General features: G+C 38.4%; 4 non-coding genes across 4 annotated transcripts; 2 read left to right on the top strand and 2 right to left on the bottom strand.

Moving 5' to 3' along the window:
* The first annotated feature begins 3,811 nt into the window (after positions 1-3,811).
* LOC149410692 (5S ribosomal RNA) lies at positions 3,812-3,930 on the top strand. Its single transcript, XR_016305013.1, has one exon. It is a non-coding gene; the product is annotated as a 5S ribosomal RNA (ribosomal RNA).
* A 606-nt stretch (positions 3,931-4,536) lies between these two features.
* LOC149410691 (5S ribosomal RNA) lies at positions 4,537-4,655 on the bottom strand. Its single transcript, XR_016305023.1, has one exon. It is a non-coding gene; the product is annotated as a 5S ribosomal RNA (ribosomal RNA).
* A 322-nt stretch (positions 4,656-4,977) lies between these two features.
* Positions 4,978-5,096, bottom strand: LOC149410690 (5S ribosomal RNA). The gene has a single exon (XR_016305012.1). It is a non-coding gene; the product is annotated as a 5S ribosomal RNA (ribosomal RNA).
* Positions 5,097-5,582: 486 nt separating this feature from the next.
* Positions 5,583-5,701, top strand: LOC149410689 (5S ribosomal RNA). The gene has a single exon (XR_016305022.1). It is a non-coding gene; the product is annotated as a 5S ribosomal RNA (ribosomal RNA).
* Positions 5,702-15,824: the final 10,123 nt, after the last annotated feature.

The raw sequence follows: 15,824 nt of genomic DNA, 5'->3' as shown, positions 1-15,824 counted from the left end.
AGACTTGAGTTATATTTATTTCAGCAAGGCAACAAATTATAGATAACAGGTTAAATCATTTACGAATAAGGTTAAAAGATGGAAAATAAATAAATACCTTACAAAATATAATCATGATCTAATACGGCATCACAATATGTACGGTAGGTTCCTGGCGGAACAGTGATACGGCCAGAAAAAGAAAATATATTCAATTCTGAGGTGACGTTTTCGATGTACAGAAGATTAAGCGTTGGCAACGCGTAATTTCTTTAAGAACCACTCGGCCTTTTGGTTTCATTTGAGAAATGAGAGCCACAAACTGACGGATATCTCGCTAATATCAGGATAAACAATATATTCAAGTCTCCACGACAACAATGACAATTTCAATTAACTCGTTTGTTCCTCAGGAAGAGGCGGGTTTAGCTTCTGTTTCTGTTACATGAGTGGCTCACGATAGAGAGCGAGATATCAAACCACCTGCTCCGTCAATGAAATGTTCAGCCACAACAGTTTTTCCATAGATATTTAGAGTTTTTCATTGGTAGATGCGGGAAGCTGAAAATGTGACGTCACAAACCATAGAGATTACCGTGTCTTTTCTTCGGTTCCATATTCCGATAGAAGTTATAACCCCTTTACCGCCATCTAGCGCTGAAAGTAAAAAGCTAGAATGTAACCAATTAAATTTCCCGAACAGAACGAGGTTCATTGAGCAATATTTGTACTTCAAATATACTAACACAGATGTCTCTATTGTTGTTATCATAGAATTTAAATTAAAATCAAGTGGTTTCAAAACATAACATATTTTATTTGGCATCATTTTATGTTTGTAACGCATGGCGTTTGAAAACCATTCCAGAATTCAACTACGCAAATAAGTCCTTTTCTAATATAGGTTCAAAATGACTTATTTATAATTATAATAGGGAATTCTCGTGCATTTTGTAAATAATTTATTTCAATAAAGATAATTATTTTATTATGTGCCTCTTTTTTTTCTTTTTTTTTTAATGCATTTTCAATTTTTTGTAGTTGTTTTAAAAATTGCATGCTATTTCGGCTCTGAAAACGGTCATGCGCCATTTTGACCGCTACGTCACAAGTGCTACGTCACACCTTTGCCGCCGCCGCCGCCATCGGTTTGCAGGATCTACTCAGGCCGGTCAACAGTGACGTCATCGTTCGCCCTTAAACACTTGATCAATCACCGGGCGTTTTTAGCTGCATTGAAATATTTCGTTCGCGCCTGTTTTTAAAGTCATTATAACTTTAATAAATGATTTTTGAAAATTATAAAAACTATGTATTCTTGTGTCTGAAGTGTTTCTCATTTTCATCCGTCTGTAAATTTAGTTTGGTGGTTGTGTTGGATAATATATTTTTATCCCGCGCAAAGTTTTTACAGACGTGGCTCCTATTACAAGCTGTCAAATCGAAATAATCAATATTATTTCAAAACAAACAACATATTGATTTATTGATGTTTCTTTGGCAAATTGTGTAATTCCTTATTTGAATTTTTTACCTTAAATGTTTATAGTTTTTTTTTAATTATGTGGGTATGTATTAAAGTACCTACATACAAATTGTATGATTGGAAAGGCAATTTTGGTTTTGTTTTTAATTATGTGGGTATGTATTAAAGTACCTACTTACAAATCTTATGATTGGAGAGGCTACCTATATATATTTATATAGCTTGTTGTTTGGGTAAACTTCAACAGGGTGATCCTGTGAGAAAATTGCGCTTAGTCACGTAGGAAAAATCGCTTAGTTTGATTGAGGAAAGCGATTTTATGTGTAGGTAGGTATTTATTCAGTTCGTTCACCTTCCGGCGGACATGAGGTAGGTCAGTTGGTGTTGTTCTTAGTATTTCTTTGTCTTAATTTACATACAGCAATCGCCTTTATGTATCTTACTAAAATCATAAGGTGTATTAAACTACGAGGGCAAGTCAAAAATAGTCAACGCTTTTCGTTCCACAATAAAATATTTATACAAATGTAGGAGGTTATCGTTTTTAAAATTATTAAGTGGAAACTACAAGCCAAAAATATGTATATTCTTGGTACACCTTATATTGTGGGTAATAAGCATTAAAATCACTTGACAAACGGAGACTAGAAACGTTCGATTTCAAGCACAAACCTGTTTTTTTATTATTTTGTAAATAATTTTATAAGAAAGCAAAAAAGTTAATTAAGTGAAACTGTCACAGATAATCATAGCTATAATACTGTATATTTTTTAAGTTGTTTCATTTACGCGTTCATACATTTCTATTGAAAACAATTTTTTTTTAGTAGTTTACATTTATGTTTTTCATTGAGTAATTTATTTTTTATTTGTGATCTACTCAAGCGAAACGATAGAAAAACCTTCAATTTATCTGAAGCATATTTTTTGGTATTCATAATATCCACCAATTCGTTGTAAAGATTAATCAAAATATTGATTTACACCAATGTTAGGGAGCTAAAAATGTTGCAAGTCTATCCTTACGACAGGTCAGGTAAAGGGTAAATTAAATGCAAACTGTGAACAAAAGTGGTGCCATCTCGGCGAAGAGTTTAATAGGAATTGGAGAGCGCCGTTCATGTTTTGGCGAAATTTCAATACTGCGCATATAGATAATTGATGTTAATATGTAATGTTTCTCGATGAGCGATATGGAATTCGCTCGCACCACGTGACTTATGACACGTGATACAAAGAACAAAAATTGGAATCCCGTTTTTAACCGGATTTAAAGAGATTCTAAATAAATTAGAAATACCCATTTTTCTCCGTGATCAAGCAATCCACATCTGCCCTGATGGTTAATACTGTGACGCTGTCCGAAACGTTGACAAAACAAGGATGAAGCGCACCACTGCATAATAACTCGAAAATGAACCACGATAACGAAGCTTTGTTAATCATTACGGCCGACATTTTCCTTATTTCTTTCCGAGAATTGATCAAAATATATTTTTAAAGTAAAATAAAATAAAACATCCATATTTTAAAGGAATTATCCTAACGTGTGAAATCTTCGTTACCCCCGCAACGAAGATTTGTAATATATACTTCATGTAAATTAAGTGTTTAAACTTTGCTTTAATTTCCACTTATGTAACCGAAAATATCCTCACAATTGCTCAAGTATACGGAGAAAAGTGAGTAAGGCTTTTTTATCACTATACCTACAGTTAAAAACGTAACTATATGATCATTTCCTAGTAAAATATTAGTCATTCAGAATATATCCGAACGCAGATCCAAACAAATATACGGACAAGATGCGAAATTTTTACTATTTTTTACGAATACGTGTTCCGAATAACTCAGGAAAACGATTTTTTTACCAGATTTTTAATAAATTAACAATATTTCATATCAGTTAGTTTTCGCCTTGCAATGTTTTCCGCGTTATGTTTGAAGAGAGAATTAAAATATTGAAGTATCCAAAAAAAAATGGGTGTGTCAAGCCTACGCAAGACAGAAGTGAAACTTCTAGTATTCTTCTCTCTCTCTCTTTTCATTTCATTCTCTCTTTTTTTCTGTCTATTGACATATTTATAAGTAGCATGTGATAAAAAAAATTAAAAGTTATAAAAAAAGAAAAAAAAAATTAGTTAAAGCGGGGATCGAACCTCGGTTCTTCACGACCACAGTCGTGCGCTCTGCCTGTAGACAGCGAAGATGAGTTAGGAGAGTGAGTTAAACTAGGTATATAATATTTACACCTTGCTAATGTTTTCAGTATTATTAGGGCTTTTTTATACTAATTTTCATATATTTATTGGCAGGTAGAGTAGAAATTAATATTGTTTAGCGTTTGCCAACGACCATACCATGTTGAACACACCGGTTCTCGTCCGATCACCGAAGTTAAGCAACATTGGGCGCGGTCAGTACTTGGATGGGTGACCGCTTGGGAACACCGCGTGCCGTTGGCCTATTTTTTATTTTAATTTCATGTTTTTTTTATTTTTTTATCATTACTATAATTAATAATATCATAAAATTCTTTAACTTTTCAAGTATGCTACAGGCCTAAAATATTACTTAGTGGATTGATATTATGGTCAACCATTGAAAAAAAAAATTCCTACAAACTTATTAATGTAATTACGATCTTTTTCAAGCGCGTATGTAATGATTATTGAAGTGAAACTTCTTTACGCGCGTCATGCAATTTCGAGGAGTAAAACCAACTCATGACCGAAACGAAAATGCGGGACCGATTAAAGTTCATTTGATGTAGTAAAAGTTTTGAAGTAAAATATAAATGCTTCTTAGCTCATCTCGACAACTGGCGTTGGTGGTGTAATGGTCAGCATAGTTGCTTTCGAAGCAGTTGATCCGAGTTCGATTCTCGGCCATGGAATATTATTTTTTTGTTTTTAAGGAATTTTTTTTTTTTAATGGTTGACCATAATATCAATCCACTAAGTAATATTTTAGGCCTGTAGCATAATTGAAAAGTTAAAGAATGATATAAAATTTTTTATGATGTTAACGATAAAAAAATGAAAAAAAACATAAAATTAAAATAAAAAATGGGCCAACGGCACGCGGTGTTCCCAAGCGGTCACCCATCCAAGTACTGACCGCGCCCAATGTTGCTTAACTTCGGTGATCGGACGAGAACCGGTGTGTTCAAAATGGTATGGTCGTTGGCAAAAGTTAAACAATATTAATTTCTATTCTACCTGCCAATAAATATATGAAAATTAGTATAAAAAAGCCCTAATAATATTGAAAAAATTAGCAAGGTGTGTGCGAGGTTGATAAAAATAATCATTACATACGCGCTTGAAAAAGATCGTAATTACATTAATAAGTTTGTAGGAATTTTTTTTTTCAATGGTTGACCATAATATCAATCCACTAAGTAATATTTTAGGCCTGTAGCATACTTGAAAAGTTAAAGAATTTTATGATATTATTAATTATAGTAATGATAAAAAAATAAAAAAAACATGAAATTAAAATAAAAAATAGGCCAACGGCACGCGGTGTTCCCAAGCGGTCACCCATCCAAGTACTGACCGCGCCCAATGTTGCTTAACTTCGGTGATCGGACGAGAACCGGTGTGTTCAACATGGTATGGTCGTTGGCAAACGCTAAACAATATTAATTTCTACTCTACCTGCCAATAAATATATGAAAATTAGTATAAAAAAGCCCTAATAATACTGAAAACATTAGCAAGGTGTAAATATTATATACCTAGTTTAACTCACTCTCCTAACTCATCTTCGCTGTCTACAGGCAGAGCGCACGACTGTGGTCGTGAAGAACCGAGGTTCGATCCCCGCTTTAACTAATTTTTTTTTTCTTTTTTTATAACTTTTAATTTTTTTTATCACATGCTACTTATAAATATGTCAATAGACAGAAAAAAAGAGAGAATGAAATGAAAAGAGAGAGAGAGAAGAATACTAGAAGTTTCACTTCTGTCTTGCGTAGGCTTGACACACCCATTTTTTTTTTATCAACCTCGCACACACCTTGCTAATTTTTTCAATATTATTAGGGCTTTTTTATACTAATTTTCATATATTTATTGGCAGGTAGAATAGAAATTAATATTGTTTAACTTTTGCCAACGACCATACCATTTTGAACACACCGGTTCTCGTCCGATCACCGAAGTTAAGCAACATTGGGCGCGGTCAGTACTTGGATGGGTGACCGCTTGGGAACACCGCGTGCCGTTGGCCCATTTTTTATTTTAATTTTATGTTTTTTTTCATTTTTTTATCGTTAACATCATAAAAAATTTTATATCATTCTTTAACTTTTCAATTATGCTACAGGCCTAAAATATTACTTAGTGGATTGATATTATGGTCAACCATTAAAAAAAAAAAATTCCTTAAAAACAAAAAAATAATATTCCATGGCCGAGAATCGAACTCGGATCAACTGCTTCGAAAGCAACTATGCTGACCATTACACCACCAACGCCAGTTGTCGAGATGAGCTAAGAAGCATTTATATTTTACTTCAAAACTTTTACTACATCAAATGAACTTTAATCGGTCCCGCATTTTCGTTTCGGTCATGAGTTGGTTTTACTCCTCGAAATTGCATGACGCGCGTAAAGAAGTTTCACTTCAAAAATTGAATTAAAGTCAAATTTCTTAGATATGATTACACATTTTTACATCCAAAAGTATTATAATGATTTATTTTTGAGGTATTGTGCTTTAGCCGACGTTTCGGACATTCAGCATTACAGTATCCATCATCAGGGCAGATGTGTCCGCCCGCCTTGCCCTGGTGATGAACACTGTAATGCTGTCCGAAATGTTGGATAAAGAAGGAGGTAGCGCAACACGGCATAATACCCCAAAAATAAATCATTTAAATTACTTAGTTTAACTACCATATTACCCACAAAATATACATGATATTTGTGAATAATGTTCTTTTTTAATAAATAAACAATACACATTTTCCTAAACATAAGAAACATATATAAAATAAAACAATTGAAAACAATATATTATGCACTATGCCAATCAATAATAGAATATGGAATAATTGCTTGGGGAGGAGCGACAAACGCAGCTATCGCTCAAATAGAAATCGCACAGAAAACGATATTAAAGGTAATACTCAAAAAACATAAACTAACCGACACAGACCAAATATTTAAAAGCTGTGACGTACTTGATATACGCCAATTATATGTTAAAACACTACTAAACTACATTTTCGACCAAAAAAACAAACCCCAACAAACACAAAATATCACTAATAGACCGGTCAGACAAGCGTACAAAGAAAACATAAAAACTCCGACGGTAAACACTACCTTTGGACAAAGACACCATAAATACCACGCTATTAAAGCATTCAACAGTCTTCCACTTGAAACAAAAATTGAGGAAAATAAAAATAAATTCAAACACAAAATAAAAAAATGGATTAAAGAACAAAAAGACATTATTACCAAAATACTATAACATAAAAGAATAAAACATATACACGCAACACAAAAAAAAATATAAAACACACAACACACACAAACACATATATCATTATAAATGCCGATTTACATTCTCTTTTGATATTTTTCTTTTAGTGTTATAATTATATTTTAATTTTTAATCTTTATTTTTTATTTTAAATTTATCTTTATTTTAATGTTGTTTTTCTTTTCTTTTATTTTTTTTTAAATGTATAAATTCTTAAATTATAACATGGGGGCCTCAGCACGGGTAAACAACCCAGTGAGGCCAACATTACTAAATTGAAATATAAAATATTGTAAAAAAAATGTATCAATAATAAAAAAAAAAAAAAAAAAAAAAAAAAAAAAAAAATCTGAATTATTTTGCCTGTATATTACATTTGTGATATTGAAATCCTGCCTGATTCTGGTACCTACCCTGATGTATGGCAGTGAGGCATGGATTTGGCAGAGGAAGGTTGAAATAAGACTGAATGCTATAGAAATGAGATCCCTGAGGCGTATGTGTAGTAAAACCGTGTAAGAAATGTGGAGATTTGAAAAGAATGCTGGACTGATATAAACGTAGAGTAAGAATAAAAAGGGATGCTTAGCTGATGTTGAAGAAAAGAGTGTAAGATCATAGTCTCATCGGCCTAACCCTAGTAACCCTAGGGAAACTAGTCAGATATTAAAAAAATAAGTAAAAAATTCTTAAGCTTTTGGCCCCTAGGAAGATTCAAAAGATAAAAAAGTCATTTCTAATTAAGGCGAAACTTACTGCAAAATCACTATTATGATTAATATTTGTAATGAATTGGTGTACATTATGAATACCAAAAAATATGCTTTAGAAAAATCGATGGTTTTCCTATCGTTTCGCTTTAGTGGAATACAAATAAAATAATACATAACTCAATAAAACATATTAATGCAAAGTACTAAAAATAATATTTTTTCTATAGAAATGTATGAACGCGTAAAGGAAACAACTTTTAAAAATACAGTAATATAGTTAAGATTATCTGTGACAGTTTCACTTGATTAACTTTTTTGCTTTCTTATAAAATTATTTACAAAATAAATAAAAACCAGTTTTGTGCTTGAAATCGAACGTTTCTAGACTCCGTTTGTCAAGCAATTTTAATGCCTATTACCTACAATATAAGGTATACCAAGATTATAAAAATGTTTGACTTGTAGCTAAGTAAAATGGAAACTACCTCAAATAATTCAGTACGCACTGTTTTTTTAACATTTTTTTTCTTCTTAAACCAATATCAACTCTCCGTTCTCATATTAATCACAGAAACAATGTTATTAATCATATTAAAACAATATGAGTTAAAATAGTTTAAAATTTATTTTTCTTACAATAGCAACGTTTTCATTTAATGTAATACTGCCGGAAGATGTTAAACTTACCGGCTGTCTTCGTAAGAGATAAAATCTAGTATATAATCAAGAGAACAAAAGACTACTCAAAATAAACGACATTTCCTTGAACATGGGCTTGTGGAGATAAATATGTTTGTAGAAGGATGGAAATGTCCAAGACAAAGATTATTAAAGTCCTGAGACTGTGGTTAATTGTAACATCACCTTAAAAATACGAGCAACTGCGCTATGAAAGTGATGGCTATATAAGCCTTTCTCGCACATTGTTCGGCAACCCTTGCGACTGCTTCATCGATATATCATTCAATTTGGGAGGCGGTTATGAACACCAAGATTCAGATCTTCGCGGTGAAATAAATCGAATAAATAAATTAATAATTCTTTATTTGAAATGTGTGTTGGTCACAGACATAGGAATTAATAGACGAGAAGATAATGGCGAGGGGTAAAATCAACTGTTGAAGAACGAAGGGGGTTAAGCTGACTGTGATTCGTCAATAAATCAATCTGACAGTAAATAGGCATCTCGCATTATAATATCACCATTTAGTTCTTAAAAGTAAAATCTGCTTTTGAATGAATAGACATTTTTACATGGGAGCGCAAATTACTCGCCACGTTATGAACTAATTTGCGAAGTCCAAATTCGGCAAAGTAAATTTCTTCTGTTTGCAGAGTCGTAGTTAGTTTCAGAGTATTTAGTTAAGACACTTTTACAAATGTTTCATAATTTACTTACCCCAGTAAACAACGATGAGCACACTTGAGAATCGCTACATTGTGATGTGATAGTATATGTTTCTAAAACTGATCCATATAATACGGTGTGAATAAGCTTAAAATAAAGTAAAATAATGCTTACTTATGGAATGTAATACGACAATTGGGTTTATTCTCTTTTTCACATCTATTTTTACAAGTTTTCATATCACAAGTCAACATTTTGCCGTGTTATTTCGTAAAATGAACCGATGATGCCTCGACCATAGTTCGCACAAGAATGATGACGTCACGTTTTCAAATTTCACTTGAGGCCATACGCGAGCCCAGCCGGCTCCAATGGAACCGGTATGGGGAGTGGGGATAATACGCTTTTAATCACTTAGGGCAGGTCTACTAATATTCATATGTCTATGGTGTTGGTTTGTTTTTTTTGTTTCGTTACCTACATTTGACAAATGTAATTTTTAAAGTTTACTCACCTTAGAAAGATAATTTTCTTCTTTCGAAAGGTCTTATTTGCCGTGAGCTTATTATTTATGTTGATTATCGTGAGTAAAATATAATTTTTTTAAATACTTTCATCTCTTAAAGTCCTAAAATTATAATATCCCGCGATTTGGGTTATGGGTCTGCTCTAGAATAACAGTTGGTTTTATTGTAGTTTCAACATAAGAATTTTTTTAATATTTTTTTATGTGACTACTCCCAAGAGTGCTGCTCTCCGTACGGTGCACGCCTCAAAAAGGACTATATCTCCACCTGGCTGGGCAACGTTGTGAGATGGGTTAAGGAGGGGGCTGTTTTGTGATTTTTTAATGCAGGCATTGAAGAGGCCCGACTAAAATGAATGAGAAAAGACGGATACTTTATCTTAGCTCGTTCCACATACGAGCAGACGAAACAAATTAAAAAAATATATTTTTATTAAAAGAAAAGTGAAAAAAACACAAAAGTAAACAACGAAATATTATTTATTAGAGAAGTAACATTTAATTTGTTACATCCCAAATGTCCCACAATCGCTATTCTCTGCACCCAAATACATAATTTTCTGAATCCCAAACGGGCGGTCAGCAGTCACGCCTGACGGTCTATCCTCAAGGCCAACCAACAGATTAACGTCATCGTAGTTTTATTGATCTTATCTGGTGCCGCAACTCCAGTGAGATGGATGAGAGCATGCCACTTACATTCATATTATAATTTATGCAGCCGAAGACAAAAGGTTGTAGTGTCATCATTATGTGAAAACCATGGATTTTTTTCAGTGGTTGCAAATACACTAAAAGTTTGTTTCAATATTTACATTAAGGCGATGCCATACGTAGTAATTCAAAATCATGTGTTTTTGGTTTGAAAGTTTGGTCGCCTAGAAATGTTTCAGATGCTTTAATTAAATACTGCGAGTAGAATATATCCTGGACTTTGAAATAATCGAGTATTTTTTAGAGTCTTTTTATATGCCCAGAAAAAAATAATGTAAAGGCCTATGAAAACGGCTTTAAAGTTCAAAATCTCCTACTTACGAACCCATTTTCGGTTATGATTTTTTTATATAATGTGGAAAATTAAGTTATTTATAAAATGATCGAAAAAATTTTAAATAATTATGCCTGAACATCCACAAAATAAAATAAAAGACCATGTTGGCCATGTTTTTTTCTTGCAGAAATAAAAACAGGCGGATGGTGTTAAGCGGGAATTTAAACCTTATCGCCGTTTACGTAAGGGTTGTTATTGATAGCGGCTCGATTTAAAATATTACACGACGTAGTGCATCGCCTTAATTCAGGTTATTTATTTTCCAATTGTGTTTATACACGTACACCATTATTTAAACTCTTTATCTACCGATACGTAGTACGTACCAGAACATCTTCCACAAAATAGCTCTCTCAATATCGCCTTCGTAAGAGACTAAGGCACCTCGTCCATGGGGACACGCACGTATTCGATACTCATGTTGTGTACTCACGTCGCAAACAACTAACCGCGCACAGTGCTTATACGTTGCACCTATCGTTGCTGAATTCTCGAAACGTCCGAACTATAATTCACTTAAAAGATCACTCAAAAGCAAACTGTTAATATACACAAATAAATTCTTTCGCCACTGCAAGTGTCAGTGAACGAAAACAATGTGTAATATTTATGCGAATGATGGAAACTAGGGGCGGGTGGATGAGTTTGTGTATTTAAATAGTGTAATATTTATGCGAATGATGGAAACTAGGGGCGGGTGGATGAGTTTATGTATTTAGATAGTGTAATATTTATGTGAATGATGGACACTAGGGGCGGGTGGATGAGTTTGTGTATTTAGATAGTGTAATATTTATGTGAATGATGGACACTAAGGGCGGGTGGATGAGTTTGTGTATTTAGATAGTATAATATTTATGTGAATGATGGACACTAAGGGCGGGTGGATGAGTTTGTTTATTTAGATAGTGTAATATTTATGTGAATGATGGACACTAGGGGCGGGTGGATGAGTTTGTGTATTTAGATAGTGCATTATTTATGTGAATGATCGACACTAGGGGCGGGTGGATGAGTTTGTGTATTTCGATAGTGTATTATTTATGTGAATGATGGACACTAGGGGCGGGTGGATGAGTTTGTGTATTTAGATAGTGTAATATTTATGTGAATGATGGACACTAGGGGAGGGTGGATGAGTTTGTGTATTTAGATAGTGTAATATTTATGTGAATGATGGATACTTGGGGCGGGTGGATGAGTTTGTGTATTTAGATAACATATATGACAGAGATATTGAAAGAAGGGTAAATGCAGGTAACTCCATTAATTGAGGACTGAACGCGGTTGGGCTAGCAAAATTGTTCAAAGAAGCGAAGCTAGCTGTTCACAATGGAGTGCTGGTACCTACCCTGATGTATGGCAGTAGGTATGCATTTTTCAGAGGAAGGATGAAAGTAGACTAAATGCTGTAGAAATGAGATCCCATATATGATCGTGTGAGAAATGTTGAGATCCGCTAAGAATGCAAGGCGGATGTAAGCGTAGTGAGTAAGATTAAGAAAGGGACGCATAGATGATTTTTTTAATTAGACTAAATGAACGAAGAAAGGAGTGGAAGGAGAATGTGTCACGCAAACGAAGAAGAAGTCAGGGACGCCCGAGGAAGACACGGCACGATCAAGCGAATCAGATATTCGAATTAGATAGCGAATCAGAGTCTGGCCATATCAAGAGTCAGAATAATAGAAGGGTTTGTATGAGACGATGTATGAATGTGAATGAGGCCAAGAAGTGTGTGCCAAGACCGAGTTGTTTGGTGTTCCATCCTCTCTACATAACGGCGCGATGGTTAGATAGTTAGTTAGTTACTCATGATAAAGTCAAATGGTATCGTTTTACCTGCCAATGGACAATGTCATTGAGCAATGAATCTTCTCAATGCGGTAAAGATTAGTGATTTATTAATTTCATTGTTTCACTTCATTTCATTAACTCAAGTTATTTCAACTTAAATAGACTATATTCTATGCTTCTCTATAAATCCACCTGTGTATATGTAATTATTTTATTTGTAAGTCTCTAACTTAATTAAGTTGTTACAATACGTATGTCATTTTAAAGCACTAGTTTAAAGCCAGTGGTTATAAGTTTTAGATTTAAGTCAATGGTTATAATTTGAAATCTTAGTTGTAATCCAATTATATTAATGTATGTAAAAGCATAAAGCATTGTGCTTTACATAGCATCGATGTAAGTACACGCATTGTTACAAAATGTCTGAAATAAGTGTCGCCATGTTTAAAATCTCGACTACGTGAGCGGGAATATCCTCGCGGTAGACTGGCGTTGCGACGCCGACGAGTATTCAAAATTTCGGCAACTGTATCAGACGTAATCGTGTGACACATAAGACTGTAAGGGGCCGGTGATCCCAATCCGTGGAGGCGGAAGATGTCGTCCTTCAGTGGCGTGGAGGGGTAGAACGGGGCCGTCTCTGAAGCCGCTGTAGAGCTGGTCCGTTCGCTTGTCGCTTGTTCTTGAGCTGATTCCGAGTCTGGTCCGAAGGGGTAGGCAGTCTGTGGTCCAGGGTGAGGCGGGGGTCAGAGTGAAAGAAGGCGAGTAGAAGCAGAAGTCGGAGCGAGGTAGAGGGCAGAGCAGAGAGAGAGGTGTAGAGCTGGTGGTGGTTTCTGGAGATCTGCCGTTTTGAGGGCCTGTTGCCCGTTTTATAGCCGCCAGCGGGCGCACGACGCGCACACGGGCTCACTTTCTCTTTGATTCCTGGAATCCGTGAGCCGTGTTTGCGACGCTATCGCGGCGCCCCGCCGCTCGGCCGGTAGTTTCGGGCCGTGGCCGAACGTGATCACGGCCTTCCTTTGTTTGGGCACGATCCTCAGAACCGTGCCCGTGGGACGTAATGACGGCGTACCACCGGTCATTTGTGACGCTATGACGGCGCATGGCGCACATCACGGCTTCCCACTACGTTTTGGCACGGTTCTAACAATCGTGCCCGAATTAAAATATGATTATGATTTTACCAGCTCTCACACTACTTCTCTGCCCGTATACCTCTAGCCAAGCTCCGACGTTTCATTTATTGTATTGACATTACATATTGACGTTAAACATACATTTTTACATAATTTTTCATACATTTACAGGCAGTTTATTCAATTTAAGGACAGGCAAAGTTAAGGTAAATAGCAGATTTTAATATGGGGCGACGTCGGCTGATATTGGAGCAGTACGTCCGTTACACTCCCCCCGTGGAGCTCGGCTACACTCTTTGCAAGCGGCGTGCTGCGACATGGTCCCCGGCGGAATTGTTTCCGGTGGCATGGTCCCCGGCGGTATAGTCCAGGGCGTCGGCAGCGAGGCTGGTGGGGCGGTGTCCGGACAAGCCATCCTCAGTGTTGTCCCGGCGTCGGCGTCGCGCCGGGTGGTGCCCCCATGCGTGATCCAGCCGAGGGCTGTGGGCTGGCGGGCGGCCCGCTGATGTTTGACCGAGCTGCTCGGCCGCGCTGCTCGGCTATTTTCGGTGAGGCCCGACCGCGGCACCGCGTTGGTCAGCCGCTTCAGGAACGCGGCAGGCTGCACCACGGTGGCCGCGTGCGTCTGGTCGGCCACCTTACCCAACCACAAGAGGCGTAGGGCTAACGGCATCTTCGAGGCGATCTCGCTGAGGAGGGCCGGGTTAGAGAGGTAATCACCCCGTAGGTTCCCCAGCGAAGCCATGATGTTATGCACCGTGCCCGAGAACTCCACCAGAAGCTTGGTCGATGCGTCCTCTTATAGTCGGGTCAGCCGCTTTATCTTGTCGAACATGACAGCCGCGACAGAGTGCGCGCCCCCAAAGCGGTGCTCCAGGACATCCATAATTTCAGGCACCTGCGCCGGGTCCAGGAGGAGAGGGCTGACGGCTTCTCGTGCCTTTCCCTTCAGGGCACGCTGCAGCCGCATCAGATTCTCGGCCGCCGTCATCCCGCAGGTGGCCGTTGACTGCAGGAATTGTGCCTTCCAGGCCTGCCACTCTATGGCATCGCCAGCGTAAGGCGGCATGTCCTTTGCGCTGGACTCCCGGGCGATGAGGGATGCCATTCGCTCATTTTTGGGGTGGGAGCGGGGCGTACAACCAGCCTGGGGCTGCCGGAGGGCGTCGGCAAACATCGCCGTCACCTGGGCGAGAGGGACACTCCCCTGGTTCACCCAGTCCCGCGTCTGCCTCGCTGCTTCGTTTGCGCGGTTGAAGGCCCCGTATCCGTCCATGGGGGGCTGTGATAGCGAGTCTGCACTCGGGGGAAATGCTGGGAACTGGGCGGGCCCGCGGGTCACACCGGGATAGCCGTACTGCGGCTCTGGTCCACCTCGCAGCGTCGCGGCGCCTGGAGAAGCGCCGTCCGTGAGTGGATCCGCAGCATGGTTTTTCTCCGTCCCGGTTTGAGCCCTCACGGCGCGGCGCGAGCTCCCGATGACATCGCTAGGCTGGGTTGTAGCTTGTGGCACAGTGGGCTCTCCCCCCACTGTGTACGTGAGGCTGTGACCGGGGTCGCAAGGGGGCGCCGCAGTCTCAGAGGGGGCCAGGGGGGCGGTTGGCCGGAGTCCGGGAGGCGCGGCTGTGGCCGCCCCGGTCGGTGTGGGATCATCGCTTCCCTGCGATGAATCCCCGTCAGCGCTGTTCTTCCCAGAGTGCAGTGAAGGTGACATCTTATCCACAGAAAGATCCGGCGTCGAAGGACCACTTATGTATCAGACGTAATCGTGACACACAAGACTGTAGATAGGGCCGGTGATCCCAATCTGTGGAGGCGTAAGATGTCTTCCTTCAGTGGCGTGGAGGGGTAGAACGGGGCCGTCTCTGATGCCGTTGTAGCTGGTCCGAATGCTGTTTTCGCGTCCTTGATGCTGATTCCGGGTCTGGTCCGAAGGGGTAGGCAAGTCCGTGGTCCAGGGTGAAACGGGGGTCAGAGTGAAAGAAGGCGAGCAGAGTCAGAAGTCGGAGCGAGGTAGAGGGCAGAGCAGAGAGAGAGGTGTAGAGCTGGTGGTGGTTTCTGGAGATCTGCCGTTTTGAGGGCCTGTTGCCCGTTTTATAGCCGCCAGCGGGCGCACGACGCGCACACGGGCTCACTTTCTCTTTGATTCCTGGAATCCGTGAGCCGTGTTTGCGACGCTATCGCGGCGCCCCGCCGCTCGGCCGGTAGTTTCGGGCCGTGGCCGAACGTGACCACGGCCTTCCTTTGTTTGGGCACGATCCTCAGAACCGTGCCCGTGGGACGTAATGA

Source organism: Hesperophylax consimilis, chromosome 27 (genome assembly GCF_061612785.1).
Source record: "Hesperophylax consimilis isolate HC1 chromosome 27, BYU_Hcon_1.0, whole genome shotgun sequence".
In the NCBI taxonomy this organism is placed as follows: Eukaryota; Metazoa; Arthropoda; class Insecta; order Trichoptera; family Limnephilidae; genus Hesperophylax; species Hesperophylax consimilis.
Note: the sequence above shows the minus strand (reverse complement) of the source record. Positions and strands in the feature narration are given on the sequence as shown.